The sequence below is a fragment of the Crocuta crocuta genome, unplaced genomic scaffold (genome assembly GCF_008692635.1).
Source record: "Crocuta crocuta isolate KB4526 unplaced genomic scaffold, BGI_CrCroc_1.0 scaffold724, whole genome shotgun sequence".
Classification (NCBI taxonomy): domain Eukaryota; kingdom Metazoa; phylum Chordata; class Mammalia; order Carnivora; family Hyaenidae; genus Crocuta; species Crocuta crocuta.
The window spans coordinates 187,847-211,753 of NW_027532430.1; the positions used below are offsets into that span (position 1 = coordinate 187,847).

The window sequence follows — 23,907 nt, forward strand, 5'->3', positions numbered from 1 at the left end:
ATAGATGGATCGTTTTTTGTTTGTTTGTTTTTATCCATTCTGACACCCTGTCTTTTGATTGGGGCATTCAGTTTACATTCAGAGTGATTATTGAAAGATAGGGATTTAGTGTCATTGTCTTATATGTAGGTTTCTTGTTTGTGATGATGTCTGTGGTCCTTTATAGTCTTTGCTGTTTTCCACTCACAGTGTCCCCCTTTGGATCTCCTGCAGGGCTGGTTAGTAGTCATGAACTCTTTTAGTTTTTGTTTGTCTGGGAAATCTTTTATCTTTCCTTCTATTCAGAATGACAGACATGATGAATGAAGGATTCTTGGAGGCATATTTTTCCTATTCAGCATATTGAATATTTCTTACCACTCTCTTCTGGCCTACCAAGTTTCAGTGGGTAGGTCTGCCACTACCCTTACATGTTTATCCTTGTAGGTTAAGGGCTGTTTGTCCCTCGCTACTTTCAGAATTTTCTCTTTATCTTTGTATTTTGCCAGTTTCACTGTGATATTTCATGATATTGACCTGTTTATATTGATTTTGAAGGGAGTTCTTGGTGCATATTGGACTCAGATGACTGTTTCCTTCCCCAGATTAGGGATGTTCTCAGCTATAATTTGCTCAAATAAACCTTCTGCTTCTTTCGGTCTCTCTTCTGGAACTTTGTGATTTGGTTATTATTTATTTTCATGGGATCACTTAGTGCTCTAATTCTGCCATCATGGTCTAGTAATTTTCTTTCCCTCTTTTTTTCAGTTTCATCATTTTCCATAACTTTACCTTCTATTTCACCTATTCTCTCCTCTGCTTTTTCCATCCTCACTGTCACTGTAACTAGTTTATTTTGCATTTCATTTACAGCATTTATTAATTCATCATAACTATTTCTTAGGTCTTTGATGTCTGCAGCAATAGATTCTCTGTTGTCTTCTATGTTTCTTTTTCAACCCCAGCTATTAGTTTTATGACTGTTAGTCTAAATTCTTGTTCAGATACATTGTTTATATCTATTTTAAGCACTTCTGTGGTTATCACTTCTTTCTGGATTTTTTTTTTTTTTTTGAGAATTATCCCATATTGTTATTTTGGCTAGGTTTCTGTCTTTTACATGTTTTAATAGCTTGTTATGTGTTCTGTACCTATGAGTACTACTGTATTAAAAATGGGTCATGCACTGTCCAGGGCCTGGCACATCAGGAAGGGATTTTGGAGTGTGTTGTGTGCACTTTGTTGTGTATTTGGCTGGTCTCAACCACTGGTCAGTCCTCTGCAAAGCTACTCCTTGCTCATAGCGGTGGATTGTTTGGACTTCCCACCAAGTGTTTTGATTTGTTCATTGCAGTCACCCTGGAAAAAGGGAAGGTGGGGGGGAACCTGATCCCGTATAAAGAGAAAAGTGAAAGGGAAAAAAAAAGACCAAGCAGAAAATCAAAACAAACTATAATGCTTAATCCAGGGAGAGAGAAAGGAAACTAAAGGAGATACAGAAAATGTGCAAAAAGAATACAGTAAAAATGCCTGATTAAACAAACAAAATGTAGAAAGAATACACACACACACACACACACACACTTACACATACATAAAAGAATTGATTAAAAACCAAATCAGAAAGTAAAAGCCTGACTCCAAAGGGAAAAAAAAGAAGAGGGTAGCAAGAAAATGAAGAGAAAAGAGAAGAGAAGACAAGAGAAGAGGGGAAAAAAAAAGACTAATATACAAACCTCAGGAGAGTTTTTTGTTGGTGCCTGGGAGTGGCTGCAGTTCTGGTCTTGAGGAGAGGCAGTCTGGTTGTCTCAGTGTCAGTTTTTTCCTTAGATAAGCAGTTGCCAGGCACAGAGGGGTGGAGTTTATTGTAAACAGGCCCCACCTCCGCTGGGGGCTGCTGTTCTGATTCCTGATTTCTCTGTTTCCTGAACCCCTCCATGTTGGTGTTGGGGAGAAAAATGGTGACACCCCAACAATCTCTCCTCTCCAGTGTGGATATCTCCAACCGTGCTGTTCAGGCAGCTCTCACAGAGTATGAAGGTGGTTACTTTGCTCTGCTCCATAGTCTCCTGCCCTTTCTAGGCTCCTTCTAAGTTGGGATTCAAAACTCCATGTCTTAAGGGGTCCTGCACTGCACAGATTGTGTTCTGGTGTAGCACCACTCAGCCCGCCAATTAAAGGAATTTGGCTGGTGCCTGCAGGGTCTTTTGTCCTTGAGGAGGCAATAAACCCTCTTCACGAAGTACCAGAGGAAGGGGGCTGCTCTTTGCCTGTATGTCCCTGAGGTCACTACCAGGCCCAAGGGCTGGCTCTCTGCACACATACCACCTGCCTTTCCCCCCACCCTCCCTGTCCCCAGCCTGCACAAAGGCATGAGTACATGGCCTGGCTCTTTAGAACTCCCATCTTCAGCTCCTGAAGCTGTATGCAAAATAGAAACTGGCACTCTACAAATTTCTCATTCTCTCGTCTGTGGTCTGGAGATGTTTTTCTCTTTTACTAGCACAATACTGCAATTCCACAGCCTCTCTGTCTTTCTCTCCCTATTGTCTCTCCACAAAAGGGGTTCCCTCCCCTCTGTGCCTATGCTATTTTATCTCCCCCAGTTCACGTACATGCACCTCTGTCCAGCCAAGCTGTTTCCTCCACCTGTGCAGATATTTCTGTCACTCTACACGTTGATTTCCTAGGTGTTCCAAGCAGTCTGACCTCAGTACAGCTGTGTTTGAGAGGGGAAATCCTGGTCACCCTACTTCTCTACCATCTTAATTTTGTCCTTTTTCCTTCTTCCTCTTTATCTCCCAATCTGTTTTCTTATGTTGAAGAAATGCCTTGAGCATTTAACTATCATGTTATATGCAGTAATTCTTTGCAGTTTCAGAGATGATTCTCTATCATATAAACATTATTTTCTCTAAGCCAAGTAATATGACTTAATCATAGAGAAAGAAATCATAATTGTATGTCACTAAGCTCATTATCTCAAATTTCAAGATCAGGTGTGATATATTTTCTTACACATTTTCAACCACTTGCAGTGTTTTAATTTGCATTACTTTAAAATTTCCACTTTCTTGTACATATTCTCCCAAACCCCTCTTTCACTAGAATTTCCTACTGATTTCCACTATTTTGATATTAAAAAGTCTATATATTTAATACATTAACATCTTTATTAAATAAAATAAATAATTCTCTACTGATTTCCTTTTAAGTGGGTTGTATAGCTCTGGGCTACTGGGCTTTATTTCCAATAATTATTACTCTATTTAGCTCTTTTTGTTTTTGCTTTTAGTCTTTTTCAGAAATTGAGAAATGTATCAGGGCCCTTGCATGTTGTCGATTTATTTTATTTTGATACCAGTTGATGGGACATAGCATTTTAGATGAAAAAATAATTTTTTTTCTGAGAACTTTGCAGGCATTGTTTTCTTCTAAAATTACTAATAAAAAGCCTGATAAAATCTTTAGTGTTTTTTTTTTCTTAGTTTGTGTTTCCTCAACAAGTCTTTTAGTCAAGGATTTTATTTCGATAAGTGATTTTGAGGTAGACCTAAAAAAATATTTGACAGTTAGGGAGTTACAAGCAAGAAGAAGAGAAGGCAGCTAATTGAGGCCACGTTATCAAGTAAGTTATCACTTTGGGTTTCTGAATCCTAATACTCTAGAAGTCAGTGTAGATATGCCTAAAACTAATTCTACTTGAGGAGTGAAGGACAAGGGGGCAGTGTTCCCCAAGTTTTGTCAGGCATTGGATGTAGAATTGACATCCAATTTGAAATTTAATTCCCTGACCTGGGTGCTAATGAGCTCAGAAAGCTCTAAAGTTCTAAGAAAGTTCTAAGTTCAAATGCCAAGTGGTGGCATGTGTAAGTTGATATTGGAACAACATATGGCAACAGTAAGGGTAACACAGACCATGTGGTCTCCAAATGTGTATTCTCCAGTGTATATTTGTACATACACTTTAGCTTATATCAGTTTAGTTTTCCCACTCTTGAAAATTTCATTTTATCTTTAATTTGTGAATCCCAGAATTTCAGGAGACTGTATCTATAGATATGATTTATTAAACTATTTCACAGTCCTTTTAAATAAGATCAAAGCCTTTAGCTCTGTGAAAATGTATTCTGTTGTTAGGTTTGATTATTTCCTTCATTCCACTATTATTCTTTTCTTTCTCAGAGAATTCTATTAGATGTTGCTAGATTTCCCAGGCTTTATTTTCTCATACACATATTGATTTTTTGTCCCTAGACAATTGTGCTTTTATTTTCCATGACCTCTTTCTTGCTTGCTGCTTCTTTTTCATAGTAAGCTATTAGGTTTTATAGATTCATTTTATTCTTTTATAGAAGAAATATATTCTGAGGACATTTAAGAACACTTTCTGATTTCCTTGCTCCCATCTTTGTCCTCATTCTCAAATTAGTCAAAGTATCATTGAATAGACTTTTTACTATTGTGACACCTACTTCTACAGAATTCTCTTTCTTACTCAAGATCTAGAGAGTGGTTTTCCATCATACAGTGGCCACTCTCTTTTTAAAGATGGATTTCAAGTACTTGTTATGTATTCTTTATTGCATAGACCTTGTCATTGTAGATTATCCTTTACTTTGATGTTAAATATTTGTCCTATCTTTTTCATTATTTCAACATTGTAGTTGATTTCTAAGGAAGCATATGGAATAATTCACAAATTGTGCCCAGGTTAACTCACTGTAAAGTTGATCCACATAAAAATATAAACTTATAAATAGTTTTTCTGTTAGTAGATTTCTCACAATTTCTTAGCAATTATTAAAATGTGTACTTAATTTCAGAAATATGTTTTTCCCACTATAAATACTATATGTTCATCTTAGAAATATTTCAAGATTCAGGAGTGCCTGGGTGGCTCAACCATTTAAGCATCCTACTTGATTTTTGCTCAGGTCATGATCTCAGAATTCGTGAGATTGAAGCTCTGCATCTAGCTCTGTGCTGACAGCACGGAACCTGCTTGGGAATCTCTCTCTTTCTCTCCTTCAGCCCCCTCCCTGCTCATGCATGTTCTCTTTCTCTCTCTCTCTCAAAATAAATAAATAAACTTAATAAAAGAGAAATATTTCAAAATGAAGGAATATGTAAAGAATGCAAGAATGTCAATTCTAATACTTCAAACATAACAATTGTTTTAATGTTATGTATTGTCTTTATATTTATATTTAGAAATTTGCTGGTATATTTCTCTTAAAAATATTTAATGTATATTCCTTTTATTATTCTAACCTGTGATGACTGATAAAGAGATTAATACATGTAAATTCCCTAAATTTTTCCTGCATGTCACCCACAACACTTACTTGTTTTTGTAATAATATCTGTGATTTTAGTACTAGAGTGTAACATTAAAATAATGTTACCAAAATTGTTTATCCTTTAAGTGTGACTTCTGACATTTGCATTGTCTCTGATGTCTTCACAATGATGTAGGAAATTCTAAATTTAACTGGAGTGTTGCTTACCACCAATGCTTTTAGCCAAGCATTTATTCATTTTTTTTTGATTATGCATTTTAATACATTTCACTGTTAGTTGGATTACACTTTATAATTATTTTTTAATGTTTTTCTTTATTTTGGGGAGAGAGAGAGAAAGAGACAGACAGCATGAGCAGGGGAGAAGCAAAAAGGGAGGGAGATAAAGAATCTGAAGCTGGTTCCAGGCTCTGATCTGTCTGCACTGAGCCTGACATGGGGCTTGAACCAACAGCCTGTGAGATCATGACCTGAGCTGAAGTCAGTTGCTTACCCAACTGAGCCACCCAGGTGCCCCAGATTACACTTTTAAGTAATTTTTCCAAAAAGTATATGAGTTGTCTGTTTTCAGATTATTTAAAATTTTCCTTTATGTTCACTAATAAAAGAGAGCAGGGACTATGATATGTTAGGTCTGAATGTTTTTCTAATAAACTGTCTAGCTTTTGCAATTTTTTTTGCAAAAATGTTTCTATTTTTCTTTATTTGTTTTTATTTGAATAACTTTGTTTTTATGTATTTATATATCTTTCTCTTTGTTGTAGCAACTCAAATTATTTAATACAATTGTCTACATACATTTCATTTTCAGTAATTTTTACCTGAAATATTGTGCCTCTTGTAGACTTAATTCTATCAGTGAGACAAAACAATTAAAGACCATGTTTTCTACCTTTGGAAATGTTTGTAGAAGCATTACAAAGAGACCAAATAACAGAGCAACTGATTATAATGAATCCAAGATTTAAGCTACATGTAGAGATCATTTATTTTGATTTCAAAAATATGTACCAAAACTACTTCTTTGAAACCTTTAGTAAAAAATAATTTGCTATATATAATATTGAAGTCCTCCCTATGTTTAAAAAAAATGAATCACCAAATAGAGCTGGAATGAGGTAAAGAAAACTATAAGTTCTGTAAAATATTTTTGTTAAGGGAGTACAAATTAGATTAATTTAACAAGTTAACACTTTCTACCAGTCATTTCCCAAGACCCTAACATACTTTCTAGTTTCTATTTTATACTACTTAAAATTAAAATTTAGTTTGGTATTTGACACAAATATTATTATTCCTGATTTCTTTATATATTTACACACACACACATACATATATATATACATATATTAACATTTGTTTATTTTTGAGAGACAGAGAGAGACAGATCATGAGCAGGGGAGGGGCAGAGAGAGAGGGACACACAGAATCCGAAGCAGGCTCCAGGCTCAGAGCTGTCAGAACATAGCCCGACCTGGGGCTTGAACCCATGAACTGTGAGATCATGAACTGAGCTGAAGCCATATGCTCAACTGACTGGTCCACCCTGGCGCTCCCTGTTATTCCTAATTTTTAATAATTATTTCTCAAATTATAATATTGTGATTGTGATAATAAAGGGAGAAAGACAATAAAATAACCAAAGAGATTTAGAGTCTGAAAATTAATATTGAAAAGAAATCAAAGATTTTTAAATAAAAATTTAAAAAATATGAAGGAAAATTATATTTCTCTTAAAAAAGCTTTATTAGAGAAGAATTGATTTGTTTTCTTAAGTAATTCAAATATAAAGAGAGGAAACATTTGTTATTTATAAATCTGTTCAATTTTAAATACTTTCCTTGTAAGCTTTTTGGTGATGGCATGGGATATAATTTAAATGAGAAATCTGAAAGGAGTTTGTAGACACCACGGCTTTTCAATATAAAGACTCTTGTTCAGTTGAGAGTAATTAGAGAATGTACAGTTTATACAGCAACAACAACAAAATTGTCCACACATGGGGACTGATTGGAAAAACAAAAGAGCATACATCAGAATGTTAGGATGAGTTTGAGAAATATAAATAATATTCCCCAAAGAAATTTGTGAAGGATGCTGATAAGGAGTTTTCAGAAATGTAACAAAGAACCAAGAGATTACTTTGGCATAGACACCAAAGGGGAAAAATTTTAAAAAGACATGCTAACTTATCAAATATGACTGAAAGGAGAAAAGGTGAAATAGAATCTTAGTAAATAATGATTTGAATAAAAGGTACACTGTTGTTGCCTTAACTTTTAATCCAGTATAGTAAGTTAGCTCCTTATCTACAAATTTCTACAATTTCAGTTACCCTAAGTTAACCAGGTTTCAGAAGTAGATGATCCTCTTTCTGATGTTATCATCAGAAGGACAATAGTAGCCTAGGATAACATCACAACACATAAGTCATTTACCTCACTTTATTTCATGACATCCCATCACAAGAAGAAGGAGTACAGTAAAATATGGTGAGACAGAAAGAGACACATTCACATAACCTTTATTACAGTATATTGTTATAATTATTATATTTTTATTATTAGTTATTGCTGTTAATCTTCTTTGGTGCCTAATTTATGAATCAGACTTTATCCTATGTATAGGAAAAAAACATTGCATATACAGAGTTTGATACTATCTGCAATTTCAGGCATCCACTGGAGNATATTTTATATTGTAATATAAGATAAGTCACATTGTATAGAGTTCAAAGAAAAGCGTAGTAAGTAAGTGCAGGGAACAGAAGATGCCATTCTCAGTTGAAAATGTGGGAAAACAAGAATAATAAATCTAAAGAGAGAAATCTAAAAAAAAAAATTGGTGGCCCCAGTCTTATCTCAATTGAAGTCTGGAAAAATATTAAGTTAGAAGGACAAAGTAAATGACAAAATAATAAGTCTCAATATTCAATCTGTACACAAAAATTTACACGGATATTTTCATAGTAACTTTGTCATTTATATCATATTACAGTTTTCTAGTTCATAATGTGTGAGCTATGCTTAACATGTCAATTGAATACACATATATAATAATTAATAAAACCTTATGAATTTATTTCTAGTATCATTCCAAAAGGATTTCAAAATGGGAAATGACAAAGTTGCCTCTCAGAAGAAAATTGAGGGATCTTAGGTTGAATAGCAGGACCCATGAAACTCCACCTTGATAGCCAGATAGATTATTGTTAGAAATTGATGTCTCTCAACATGTCTTAAATTTTACCTGAAGTTGTGGACATTGTGTATAAAACCATCATTAAAATTGCCTCAACTTTAATAGTATCTTAGATTCCTTGGAACTCAAGGTTGGAAGAGTTAAACAGTATACAATTGTAATGAGATAATAAACTAGACTTCCACAAGCATGCTATTTTTTTCATACATTTTAATTATTTCATCTGCCATATACACTAATAAAATTAAGAAAGTAAAGAATTTGAGTCAAAATGTATCTGCTGATATGACCATCTATTATTATTCTGAAAAGTTTGCCTAATTAGTCCCTGATTTCTTCCTTCAGACAACAGTTCTCTGAAATACATGAAGATAGCAGAAGAAATCCCTGATTGTTCTACAAAATTTAATATGGATAGCTGTTTGCCAGAGGTTGAATTATAGGAATCCCCCCACCCGAGGCTGTACTCTTTAGCACAAAGCAGGTGATAATCTAATTTCTCATTATGACAATTTGAGCTTCTTTAAAAGATCATGAATTGGGCTTGCATATTTCTTCCTCATACGTGCTGCTATGAGTTTACATAACATAGGTGGATGTCAGCTTGGCTGCTAAAGGAAATGGCGGAATTAGAGCTGGTAATTACATTTAAGCAACTTGCTTTCCATGGAGTTACCACCAGCAAATTTCTTCCAAATACCTACATTTTATCCACTAAAAGTAGTTTGAACAATTTTTTTGTCTCCAAGTCATAATAGTTAACTAGAGAAGTGTTTTTCTGCTCATTCTGAATTAGTGTTTTTCAAATGTATCTATGGAAAATTAGAAAGGAAATTATTTATTTTTTCTTATTTTACTTTTAAAAAAATTTTAATGTTTTATTTACTTATTAGAGAGAGAAACAGGCAGGGTGATCAGGGGAGGGGCAGAGAGAGAGGGAGACACAGAATCTGAAGGAGGCTCTAGGCTCTGAGCTGTCAGCACAGAGCCTGACTTGGGGCTCAGACCCACGAACCAGGAGTTCATGACCTGAGCTGAAGTTGTGCCATCCTGGTGCCCCTGAGAAAGGAAATTTTTTAGTATGAACAGAATTCATAGACTGTTCATTCCTGTGAAGGAATGAAATGGTTTCAGTAGATTCTATTAACAGTTGTCTTTATTGATCAATCAAATATCTAAAATACATGAAATGGATCAGACTTCAATAGTTTTTTAAATGAGTAAGAGAAATGCATTGAAGTATTCACATTTTCAACAACCATACAGACAATAAGCTAGATTAACATAAGGGAGGGTAAAAATATGTAATCGCTGCATGCATATGATCAGTTTTTAGTTTATGTACTCTTGTATCTTATGTTTTGGAAGAATGCATTTGTGGATATAAAATAATATAATTAATGCATTAGGTTTGTCAGAATTCTAAATGCAAAAAATATAAATTTATATATACCTTTATGGAAATTGTACTTTGTAGCAGTGCCTTAAGATTTTCATATATCAAAAATAAGAAGCCCATCCCGAAGTCCATTATTTTCCAATGAATGTAATGAATAAATTCTGGATATAAGATTTTTTTCTGAGTAATATTTTTCAAAGCATGGACCAAACTTCTATATAGCTACTTATCTGAACAGAAATTTAAATTAAGGAAAGAAAAGCATAGCCCCATTCCGTNACACTACACAGGCAAATATGTGTGCATTTAATATAAAGGAAAAATGTAAGTTTAGAAGGAATTCAGTTTTAAGAGTAGATGAATAGTAGGAACTTCTGATAAAAGGAAATATTAGAAGTAATTTGTCTAGATTTACATCCTAATAATAAGACTGATGGCTAATTATTCTATTCATTGGAACTGAATGAGTAAAGGTCATTACTCTTTTTCACTCTTGGCACCTTAAAATGTTCACACACACACACACACACACACACAGAGGCAGGCAGAGTTCTTTGGTTCCAAAAGCTGTTTGGATGTTTATTATCATTCTTTTCATCTGGTTTCTTCCAAAAGTCCTGAAACCCATAGCTTGGAAAATTACGAGTTAGGTAAGAATGGTTCTTTCTCTGTGCCACTCTTTTCGATTAAAACTGAAAGTCACAATTCTAATCCCTTTTTTCTCTGAATCTTAAATGTAATAACTCCTAGTCATTAATGTCAGTTTCTCATGGAACCAAATTTGTTCAAAAATACAGTACAGTCAAGAATGAGTGTTGTCTTTGTTCTTTCCCACAACCTGAACAATGTTAGAATCAGAGGCATTTTGTTGTTCCTTTTAATAATATTAAACTAGTTTTCTTATATGTGTCTTAGAAAAAGCCTGTATTCAGTCTAAAATTCTCTTTAAAACATGTATTTTCCTTCCTACTGTTCTTTTAATTTTGCACATTATAAACCTAATTCTCCAATCCACAGGTTTACACAGAGGGTGGGGAAAATTGCAATTCTCACCCCTGTGGGAGTATTGCCTTTCTCTGTAAGCTTGTTCTACCCCAAAGCCCAGGGGGTATTGAGGAAGTGGTGTGTGTCCACTGACAGAGATATCAACTTCAAGTCTGTGCTACATCACATCTTAGTGTATCCAAATATAGATTTTGTGTGTGTGTGTGTGTGTGTGTGTGTGTGAGAGAGAGAGAGAGAGAGAGAGAGAGAGAGAGAGAGAGAGCGTGTGCGCACATTATGTTATGATGTTGTGCCAGAAGACAGTGGCTCATAATGGACACCTCAAGGCAGGTGGAATTTATGGCTTGTATCAGGGAACTAGAAATGGTTTTTATGTGGAAATAGGGCTTTTCACTCCCTGCGGTTATGATAGCACCACATGGGGATGACAAGGGAAATAGGACAGTAAATGGAGTATGAGCCTTTTTTGTGTGTTTGTATTATGTTGCATGGTTTTCCAAAGAAGTCAGTGCAGCATCGGAAAATAATAATAATAATAATAATAATAATAATAAATTTTCCTTAAACATCATATTATATTGAAATATTACCAACAATAGGATTAGAATCTGAACAAGCAGTGAAACCAAGTGCCTTCAAATATGTGTGGTGTGAGAACATGTCTATGAAGTGTCTATATCATATCTATAAAATATTTTAGTATACAATGCCTGCAGTGAAGCCTTTTCCTAAAATTAATTCTAACAAAGGAGGATTAGATATACCACATGAAAAAATGTGGTAATAATTAATGTAGAAAATCATGCATTAAGACCTAAAGATTTTGAGAGAGACAAAATATAGATGATTCAATGATTTAAAAATAGAATAAATAAAGGGAAAACAGAGATACAAAGTTATTACCAACTTTCTGTATATTATTGCAACAAGTAATGGAGACATACAAAAGTATATAGACATTTTTCCTGAAACATTCTTATTAATTCCTAATCTTTCGGATTAGTTTAAGCCTCCAAAAATGGGGAAGGAAATGAATACTTTCACTAGTAAGAAATATAAACAATTAGTGGAATTTTTAATTATTTTCTTACAAATTGTACTCATTTGTGTAAATGTGGTTTACACATTTGTAACATGTACAACATCTGTGAAGTGATATCATTGTTTTCAGTAGCTGATTCTTCAGTGCTTACATCTGGTGCCCTGTAATGTGGAATATTTTATGTTTCTATCTCGAAAAAGAACTTGTATTCTAGTCCCACATGCCTTTCTCCCCCCATCACTATTAGACTGCATCTTTTTGTTAGATAAGGTATATTTCCTTCTCTAAATTCCTTCAACTTTCTATTTCCAGGATCTTTGATGACCACTGATTCTCAATTTTAATTTTCCAAATATTTATATAATTTGTAGGCACAAAACAGTTTCAAATCATAAACTTCCTGTGATGAATTGATCTTGAGCACTTATGAAAATTATGATACCATGTTCAAGCCTAGTGGGTCATATCTGTGGATGTTTAATATTGGAGAAGTAATGGGAGCCTTAGGGACAAACTAGATAAGAACTTCACATTGCTGATCTAAGCATTTTTTGAAACTGTTCTCCTTTGTATTCTTGTTGAACATACATAGGTCTAGAGATGTAAACACTTGATTTGGAATGTTTACCCATTTTCTTAAATGTGATTTTGATTCAGTTATTTAATTTCCTTTTAACCTCCCTTTCTTTGTAATGGGATTAATTTTTATGACTATAAATCCTGTGCCACAATGTTAAATGTTCAGTGTCAGTCCTTGTCATTTCCATCACCTCTTTTCTTAGTTCCTGATAGAAGTATGAAAATATGAGAACAAAAAATATATTATTTGTATAATTTTGATATCAATATATTAAAAATAACATTTTGTAATATTCCATTGGCAAGAATATATTATCTACTGTATAGAAAAATGTTACTTAGTTATTAATATATAATACATAAGACATTTACAAAGAGATGGGAAATAGATCATTGTATTTCCTTATGACAGCAGATTTTTTCACCTTAGGGAAAATATTTACATTTCTGCATTTTATTTATCATTGCAAAACATTTTAATAATGCAATAGTCACTATTAAGGTTTGTTAAAGGTAAAATAGCATTAGGAAGTTACTTTAAGCTCTTTTGAAAAATGTTTGATAGAAACAAACTATAATAATTATTAGAATTATGTCAATTTGTGGACATAAAAATACTAAAGAATTAGTAATTATTAAAGTTTGCTTCTCTGTTGTAATTTTGCTACATATTTTCACTTTTGCTTTACCATATTATAGTTTTTAGGTAGAGAGGCAAAATGTTTATTGTGTTGACAGCAGTGTTGCTTCATCATAACTGGTTTGAGAATAAATAGTAATTTAACCAATCTAAATATTTTTTTTTGTTCTGGTCAATTCAGTTTCAAATTTGATTCACTTTTGTGCTGTGCTGCATTTCTTGATTAACTCCTCCTTGTAAGACTTGTGAGTGTTTAAGATTCAAGATGTGGTTTCATAGGTTTACATTTTGACATTACAGAATCAACTTTTAGCAATGATATATATTAGAAATGCTCATGAGCAGAAGCTATCTCTAGATTTTAGAAAACTGTTCTTGTGGACATTACTTAAATTTTATTCAGGGGACCTGGGTGGCAAAGTCAGTTAAGCCTCTGAATCTTGATTTTTGGCTCAGGTCATTATCTCATGGTTCTTGAGATCAGCCCTGCATTGGGCGCTGCACTGACAGGGCAGAGCCTCCAATGGACTCTCTCTCTCTCTCCTCTCTCTCTCTCTCTCTCTTCTATTCTCTCTCCTCTCAAAATAAATACTTTAATATANGTTTGGTGTTAAACATTTGATTTCTCCCCTTAAAAAATGAATTTGTACTTCTTAGACTATTAAAACCAATTATTCACTGTATCTCCACTTTGAATTTGTTGACACAAAGTAAAAAACTAGGATTTTATTAAAATTCATTGATTACATCTAGCCTAATTTTTCAGCTCACATAAGCTCTCCTCCACTCCTATTCATCACTTATGTCTTTATTTGCTATCAGAGTCCCACCATGTGTGTGTGTGTGTGTGTGTGTGTGTGTTTTTGTATTGAGGTGTTCAAATTACAGATAAAAAATAAATGTATATTTGTAAACAGGAATCTGTTAATAGTATATTTGTCCCTTTCTGAATGACAAAAATAAGCTTAGTGCAACAATAGCTTCTAATTATTTCATTGATGATTAAAGTGAAACGGGAAAAAAAATGAAGCTTTTGAGACTTCACAACAGATTACTGAGAAGAGTTGAGAAATATTCTTAGAGACTGTAGATGAAGTCACAACACTCTGAAAGCCTTGTCTATTCACTGTGATGGTTTTGGAAAACATGGTTTAATAATGACACACTTTGGACATTCTCTTGCTGAGAATCAAATGAACACTGCTTTTCAAAGGAATATGACCATTGTAGTATTGCTAAAGGTTTCCAGGTCTGACCATCTGTGCCTCTAGACTTATGCTAAAATATAAACAGCCTCACTGAAAACCTCTAATCTTTTTTTTTTCTTTGTGATTGTCTCCACTATGAATAAGGACTTTCATCCTTAGCTGATAGTGTTTGAAAGAATACACCTGAAACATTCATGATCTAAAACCAGCAGTTTTGCAGAACTGGTTTCTAGAAAATTTAAGAGATAGGACAAAACTATTACTGTAACTTTATATACAAAGAAATAACTGAAAACATTGTTCAATACTGTACAAATGCATTATACTTCTAATCAAGAAATAAAATAAAGCCCTTTAGTCTTTGAAAATTAAAAGGAAACACTTTTTTTAACAACTTGGTTTGTGTGAATGAAGTGTAACATTGTATTTGTTATCTTCCTTCAGGTAACATTGAATTTCATCTTCCTACAAAGATGCATTTGAGTGTGCCTTTTACTAAAGCAATTGCAGAAGCCACACATTTCTCAGAAAGTTTCTCATAAAATTACTGTTCTATTCTTTCACTGTTTCATGTAGGAATTGAAATTAGATTGGCCTTTTATAAATACTCATTAGTGGGTCTGATTCTTTCTCTAGTAGTAGCCTTCACTGGAGGAGATAGAACTGGCTTAGCACACGTTCACATTCTAAAAGGAATTGTTCATATTCTTTTGAGAGAACAAAAAATCATCTCCTCTTCTTTCTTAGTTTTAATTCATTTTCTCTTTTGGTTCACAAAGGGGGCACAATGAGGTAAGGTGTTATGAGGGAGAGGCCAAGGAGACAAAGAGAAAGACAATCTCATTAATTGAAATTGTATTTCCTGTGTGTTAATTATCTGGATGCTGGGCCACCTGATTTGAGAAAAGTAACTTCTAAAAATGTTGGAATTTCTTTGTAACAGATTATTAACATAAAGTTTAAATTTTAATTGGATTTTTGGTAAATGACCTTTATTATTTGTGGCAGGGACATGACATACAATAACTAAAAATACCCCCCTGGAGTCAAAGAGATTTCAAATGTCAAGATGGCAATGAAAGTGGTACAAACCACGCTACTCATTTTCAGAATCAAAATAGCCAAACAAACCAGGCATAGTAAACTCAGTGACACAATTACAGTAAATCACTTCGTTTCCATCCCAATTCACATGCATATTTGAAAAAGACTTATAAGAATATTTTGAGTGTCTTATGCAAAACTGCATTAAGATAGTGAAGACTCATAGAATCTGCTGATCTGCCTTTGAATCCAACACTGACTAGATGTTATTGGGAGTGAAGAAAATTAATCAAATATAGATTATATATATTAGAAAAGCATGTCCAATTCTGCATGGAAACCTAAATTAGTTGTAATCCCTAACATGAGAATTTACGGGAAAAAACATTTTGCTGTTGAAATTTCCCCAGCCTTGTAAGGAACAGGCACTGAATGAGAGTGCGAAATCATTCAGAAAGCAATGCAACTTGTACCTTTTCAGGAAGGAGGAGATAGGGCTATGAGAGAATGAATACACTTTGGGGACTTAATTTTATATTTTTTTTCTAAAAATATGTTTCTTTTATTTAAGAAGTCAGCTGTCTCTACTTTTAATTTCCTGAGGATAAGTGTAGGGCTGGTCAAAAAGTAAAAGAAACAAGTCTTTCTAGATTTTTGTTTTCCAAATGTTTAAGCTCTTAGGAAGACTTTGTAAGTTTGAAAAATAAGTAAAAATAAAGAACATATATGCAGGGATCAAAATAGTTTCCAGCCTTGCCTTTGACTCACATCTTGTCCTTGATCAAAAAGACAAGCCTGAAAGGAAGACAAATCATTCCCAATACCACTGCCACCGGTGTGAAGACCCACATCAGGGCCGAGTATTCGACCTTATTATTTGACCTGAGGATTAAAAACTCTGTCTAGTAATATATTTAGCATATACTTTGACAAGAATGTTGTAGATCAATAAGATAAGTCCAGGGGTTTTTGTTGTTGTTGTTGATAAAAATACTCAGTGAAGTCTTCCATTTTATCGGAGTAAATTCTGTCCCTGAGGGCTCCTGGCTCTGAAGACTTTCTCTGACTAAAATTATGTGATCCATTAATTTCTTCTTTTTACAATTAGAAACCCAACTGTGTATGCCATAAAGTATTTACCACTGCAGTGATCCCATTCTGGCAAATTATAACTATTACTTCAGCTTGCAACCACTACTTTGAATACAACTTCCTCCATCAAAACATTTACTTGCTTCAGTTTCCTCAAATCAAAGCTACTATTGGATTATATGCTAATATAGCATATATGTATTTATATGTATTGTGCTATGCATAAATCTGTATTCATAGTCTAATCTACATACATATAAACATAATTCATATATATGCATTATGTATGATTGGGTAACCAAGCCACTATTTTTTAATGCATTCTATTTCCATTTTGAATGAGAGACACCAGTTTCATTGATTATTGACTCATATTTGAAGGACATTACTTTTAACATGCAGTTACCAAAGTTTCGCTAGACATTTATAAGTTGCAAAAAGAATAAGTAATATCTTATTGTCAATGAATATCCTCTTTCATTTTGTAACATACATAATAAAGGTTACTTTCTTTGTTAAAATATCTAAATCATACACATTTTACTCATGTTTCTTTCTTTATAAATTGTGCTTAATTAGATACCATGCTTTTGATTAATTTTCTTAATACGTTTTTCTTTCTTACTTTCAATTCAGAAGTCACTTGTGAATCTTTATTTAATCTTACTTTCTCTTGCATTTTACTGTGCTATAGGTCAATACATCTGGCTCCACCAATTGTCTTGGCAATATGTGATTCTGCGAGCTATAAAACATAGGATGGGCATGGAGGAGGGCACTAGTGGGGATGAGCACTGGGTGTTATGTGGAAACTAATTTGACAGTAAACTATTTGTAAAATAAATAAATAAATAAATAAATATGCTTAAAAAAATAAAACATATGATTAAGCTATACATAACCTAATCCCAAAAAGAAATGAAAATTAAATATATGCCTGATGAAAATATCATAATTGTAAGATGTATTAGGTATTTACAATATATATCCATAGTTAAAGGCATGAATATTTGATGAGTCAAAGAGAAGATATGCACCCTACATATTAATTATTTTAGATTACACATTAAACCATGCATTTTTATTAACTTTCAAAGGATTTTATTACCTATTTTTTTAAAAACCAGTATGCCATCAAACCAATACTTCAATTATTTTTATAAAATTTGAATTCCCATACTTGGCTGAGAATTGAGAATATTGCAGTTTTTCCAGTTGTTAGTATGTCTTAGTGACAAGCTTATGATTCATGTGTTGGAAGTAACACTAGTCCAATGAGCCATAAAGTGAATTATAAATTGGCCAGCAAATGCTAGGGTTCAGAGCCTATCAAAATTAATTTCATAGATCCAGAATGTAGAAATTCAGTGACACAAAGAGATAAATTTAGGCTTCACTGAGAAATGGTTCAATAAGATGTATTAGAGTAAGTAAGGCCAGAAGCAGTTTCTTGAAGCAGTGATAGTCTTCTTAAAAACAAACAAACAAACAAACAAACAAACAAAAAACCTGGTACGCCTGGGCCTGGGTGGCTCAGTTGGTTGGGCAGCCAACTTCAACTCAGGTCATGATCTCACGGTTTGTGGGTTAGAGAGTCGCATCCAGCTCTCTGATGACAACTCAGGGTCTGGAGCCTGTTTCAGATTCTGTATCTTCCTCTCTCTCTGACCCTTCCCTGCTCACGCTGTCTCTCTCTCTCAGAAATTAAAAAAAGAAAACAAAAAACAAAAAACAAAATTAAACAAAACAACACAATGTATTTGTTGACTGTCATATTTTGTATGTGTTTTAACTTGCTAGAAACAGTTTGGACAGAAATACATAAAGTAACTCAATTTTCAAATCCATTCATCTTAAAGTCAGTGTTTCTACAATATACTTTCATTTTCTTTCAACTAAATTTTAAGCATTTAAAAATATTTTGAAAAGTTGTTGTCAAGGATGTGGAGAGAAATGTACCTTTGTGCCTTATTGGTGAGAATGTAAATTGGCACAGGCACTGTGGAAAACAGTATGGAGGTTTCTCAAAATAATAATAATAAAAAAATGATAGCATATGCATTCTACCACAGGTTGTGTGCATAACAGTAGAAAACACAATTTTGCTCAAAGTTATTAAAATACAAATATCTATGTGTGTATGTATATATGTATGTATGTGTATATACATGCACAAGCTTGGTATACTATTTTACATAGTGATCCAAGGATCACAAATAGCAAAGCATTCTTGAAGAAAAGGTGGAAAGTGATAGTGGTTTTCTTTGTTTTGTTTCCAATTCTAGAAGAAAGGTTTAAAGACTTCACTATTAAGTATCCTGTTTTCTATTGTTTTTTGTAGGTATCCTTTATCAGATTGAACACCTTATAAGATATCAATTAAGATATTACTACAAATTAGAATAATAGTATAATACTGGAAGAAAACACAAGTGGATTTAATGCATGTATAGACAATTTATAATAAAGGTGTCAATACAGACTTGTAGGGAAAATATGACCTTTTCATTAAATGGTTGTAGCCCAATTGAATTGTCAAATGAAGCAATAAATAAATCTTAACCTAATACTTCATTCTATACAAAAACATTACTTAGGTGGATTGTAGATTTAAATGTGAAATGTAAAACAGAACTTCAAGAAGTTAGCAAAAATAATGTCCTCCTGGCCACTATTAAAGCAAAGATTTATTTATATGCCATAAAAAGGCCTAAGAGTAAAGAAAAGATTTATATATTCAATAACTTAAAAATGACAAAAATTTGATAAAGACACCAATTAGAAAGTGAAAAATCAAACATCAAGTGGGAGAATTTATTTCAGGGTTTATAAATGCTTTTCAGAATATTTCAAGAATTAAAATTATTAAGTAAAAAACAGAAAATGCAGTAGAAAAAAAGAGCAAGGCATGTGAGAAAAGACATTACAAAGGACTACACCCAATGATCATAAGCTATTTTAAAAATTAACGTTATAGTTATGCTAAAGTTTAGAGTAACGAGGGACAAGTCTAGTAAAACCACAGAGAGATTCTAATATGAACTTCCAAGAATGGCAAGAGCATAGCAAAATAATAATAAACCATCTGATACTATCAAATGTTGCCTAAAATGTGGCAGTAGTTTCTGTCTTACACAGATAAAAGAAATAATATGTGATTTATTCAGTTTTGAAAATTTTTTGACCTTATTTTTTTTAAGTTTATATTTTTATTTGAGAGAGACAGAGATAGCATGAGCAGGGAAAGGGCAGAGAGAGCAGGAAAGAGAATCCTCAGAGAGCAGAAGAGAAAATCCCAAGCAGGCTCCATGCTGCCAATACAGAGCCCAACACAGGGTTCAAACTCACAAAACCATGAGATTATGACCTGAGCCAAGATCAAGAGTTGGAGAGTTAAACACCTGAGCCACCCCAGTGCCCTAGCAAGTTTTTGACCTTATGACTCAATGTTTCTTCCCCTACATAGAATAACACCTTTGTGCATATAGTCACCTATGGACAGCTGCAAGAATGACCATAGCAGCTTTATAAGAAAACCAAAATAAGGAAATACCAATAAAAATCTCATTATCTATCATCTGCAAATAAATAAATACAATTTTATAATTAAATCAATGGAATATTAAAACATAATTAAAATTTTAAAAATACCTCTCAAATGTAACAACATTGGGCCACACTGTGTGTCTGTCAATTAAGTGTCTGACTCTTGATCTTAGCCCAGGTCTTGATCTCAGTCGTGAGTTCAGACCCTGCCTTGGGCTCCATGCTGGGTGTGAAGCCTCCTTAAAAATAAAAACAAAAACAAAAACAAAAAAACAACACCATAGCTGAATTTCATAAACATTATGTTGAGTGAGGATCAGATATTATATATATCTGTACACTTTTATGTATATTCTGTACTTTATGTGTCCTTTAAATAAATGTACTAAGCCAGATGTGTGTATATGTATGTATATATGTATACAATGTGTATTATATATACTCTCTCTATATAAAACATAAATATACATGTATATTATGTGTAAATGTTAAAATCAAGATAATAGTTACCTTTGGGAGAAGGAAAAGGATATTAATTGGTGACTGGGAGGAGACAACTTTTCTAGATTTCCATCTAGCTTGCTTCTGTATCTGAATGGTGTTCAGTCCGTGATAATTTATTGTGTGGTACATTGATATCTTGTATCCTTTTTACCTCAAGTGAGACAACTGAAGTGAGATACACACACAGACACACACACACACACACACACACACACACACACAATAAAAACAAAGAGAAAGTTAAATTAACGTAAATAAGGCCTACATAAGAATTTAGGGATAAGATAGGAAAATGGGAGAGGAATTGACAAAAGACCCCAGTAACGTGACAGGAGACTGACAGACATGGTGGCAAATCACCTTTACCCTTTGGTTAGCATAAACAATTCAGAGTATCCTTTGATTCTTCTCTGAAGGAAAAAACCCAGGTCATTAGTTCAGTCAGTCTGCAACTTCTTTTCCTTAGCTTGATTAAAAGAAACAAACAAAACAATAGAAATTGAATCAAAAATTTCTTTTTAAGGGGCCTTCAGTGCTATAGGGGAAAGAGACATAAAGCAGATGACTTTTAGCTAGATCCTCAGTGTTCTCTAGTCCTGGAAGTGGCCTGTGGTGCAGAAAGACAGCCTTTCTTTGCCACTTAAATTACTGCAGTATGGGAGTGTCTTCACAAATGAATGACATTTCAGAACTACCTATGTTACAATCATAGTAGATACAATAACATTTATAAATTTGACATATAAGTAATTATTATGACTATAATAAGTAATTGTTGACTATAAGTAACTGTTACAGATAAAAAAAATTAATGATTGTTATTTAAAATACAATTTGGGATCAACTGCCACCACTACCACTATTATTACTTCAAATATAACTATAACTATAACTGACATATATTTACTGAGAATTCATTTTTTCCCTCCTGGATCACACTATAAATAACAAGCTTTTAGTTAGCACGTACTGAATTCCTTGAACTTTTAAGTGCTTAACATATATAAACTATTTTAAATTTTATTTTAATATTTCAATACCCACAAGATATTAATGGGGCAGCTATATTTAGATTTCTGCTTTGGAGACAGGGGGAGCTAAAGAACAAAGAAATACATACAACTAACATATTTCACCAACATACCATTATAAGTAATTTGTATTGACAAGTGGATTTTTTTAGGCTGCTCTTTGGAGCTTAGAATATTAAGTAACAAGTCATTCGAATAAAGAATGCACCTCTTGATATGTACCTGTTGGGTGAGAGTTCACACATTCTAATACATGGTATAAACCTCAAAAGAAAAATAAACTCTTAAGGTATTGAATTTCCTAACGGTGGTTAAGACTCTAGCATTATGCTACCAAAAGGAACCAATTAGGGGTATAGTAATCTTCCTTACTTGAGCATGATATGAATATTCCTTTGAATATGTGTTCTAACTTTTAGATCATAGATAATTTTATGACTATATGCTGAATTAATTTACTATTTAAAATTTTTTAATGTTTATTTTTGAGAGAGCAAGAGACAGAGTGCAACCAGGGGAAGGGCAGAGAGAGAGAGAAACAGAATCTGAAGCAGGCTCCAGGCTTTCAGCTGTCAGCACAGAGCCCTACATGGGGCTCAAACTCACAAATTGAGTGATCATGGCCTGAGCCGAAGTCAGACGCTTAACCCACTGAGCCACCCAGGCATCCCTAATTTCCTATTTTGTTTTATTTTTTTAATGTTTTATTTATTTCTGAAAAAGAGACAGTGAGAGACAGTGTGAGCAGGGCAAGGTCAGAGAGAGAGGGAGACACAGAATCTGAAACAGGCTCCAGGCTCTGAGCTAGCTGTCAGCACAGAGCCCGATGCGGGGCTCAAACCATGAACTGTGAGATCATAACCTGAACCGAAGTCAGATGCTTAACTGACTGAGCCACCCAGGTGCTACCCTAATTTCCTATTTTAAATATGTAACTTTTGGCAGGAAAGCACCTGTATTGAAAAAGCATCTCCTATAAGATAGTAGTCAGCCTCCAATGACTTGTAGCTTCCAGAACTAGTCCATTTTTTGTTCTTCTCTTTGTCATTTTAATTGTAAAAATGATATAACATTTTTTGGAAAAAACCTATTGTATTTGTCACTAAACTGTTTAGAAGAAAAGCTTCAACCATCACATCATATTTCACTGCACAGTTCTAGAAGACAGAAACCATTATTATGTTATCAACATGCCTTCTCATACCATAGTTCCTAAACGATTCATCTTTATGAAACTATATTTTTCAAGACCAGTAAGAAAATATGAAAGGAAGCAAACATGCCCACATCTTACCTTAAACCTAAAAGCCAATACAGACCAGGGAAGTGTTATTAAATAATGCTATTTTATTCTAGACTTGAATAGCATAGGGAAGATTATAGTACCTAGGAAGGAAAGCCCAAAGGTATAAGGTTAAAGCTCGTTACTACATAGTGTAAGATACAAATATGAGGATAGAGAATATTCCAAATGAAAATGCTATTCAAAGCTAAACATGAGCATTTTTTCTGTCTAACGTGAACATTTACATGGAATCTAATAAACACAAATACTGAAGGAAAACACCTATGATCTCTTGCAGTTTGTGAAACTTGGATCTAAATTAAGTCATTCCATTCTTTCTACAGACAAGAAAGAGAGTTCTGCAATTCTCCTACAAGATAAATGGAAACTTATAAGAAAACCATCACTTGTAACCTGAAGCCAGAGCACAAGCATATTAAGCCTGTTTTGAACACTGGTACAGATCTTGGGAGTATTTCTCATTATCTTAGGCAGATGACATTGCAACAAGTCAATTTAACATGTGGGCCCTGAAAAATCTCACTACTTGATCACACCATGATAAAAATAAGTTCAAAGTTGACATTGTTCTGAAAAGAGGCTGCTATCATACAGTGATTTGTATCCTGTTTAAATACTCTCTACTTCCTTCACTTCAACTTTTGTGCTTTCTAAACAACAAGAAACCAGATAACTAATATTCAAAAGAATAACATATAAAAGAAGGAACTCTTTGTGTATTTACTGACACAAATACATGAAAGAGAGACTTGTCTAACTTTTTGGTTATTTGTGAATGTTTAATACATTTTTAATGTGTATTTTAATTTTTATCACAAGGAGTTGAAACATTCAAAACTTGCCCATCTTAGTTATTGTGAATAGCTCTGGCAATCTGAAGAAATCTCTGGTCAGCCAAGTACTATGTAACTTGTTTATTTCAAAGGTTTTCAGGGTCTTCCCTAGCTACTGTGTTCAAGTGATCTCAAAAGTGTGAAGTTTTTATTTTTATATTTCACTTTTATCTGTCAACATAAATTCATATTTAC

General features: G+C 33.4%; 1 long non-coding RNA gene across 1 annotated transcript in view; it reads left to right on the plus strand.

Annotated features, from left to right (window-relative positions):
- The window catches only part of LOC144244155 (uncharacterized), a 44,902-nt gene extending 21,320 nt beyond the window's left edge, over positions 1 to 23,582 (plus strand). Inside the window, exons 2-3 of the long non-coding RNA XR_013338853.1 lie at positions 8,829 to 8,967; positions 23,203 to 23,582. This is a non-coding gene — a long non-coding RNA (uncharacterized LOC144244155). The remainder of the gene's footprint in view (positions 1 to 8,828; positions 8,968 to 23,202) is intronic.
- Positions 23,583 to 23,907: the final 325 nt, after the last annotated feature.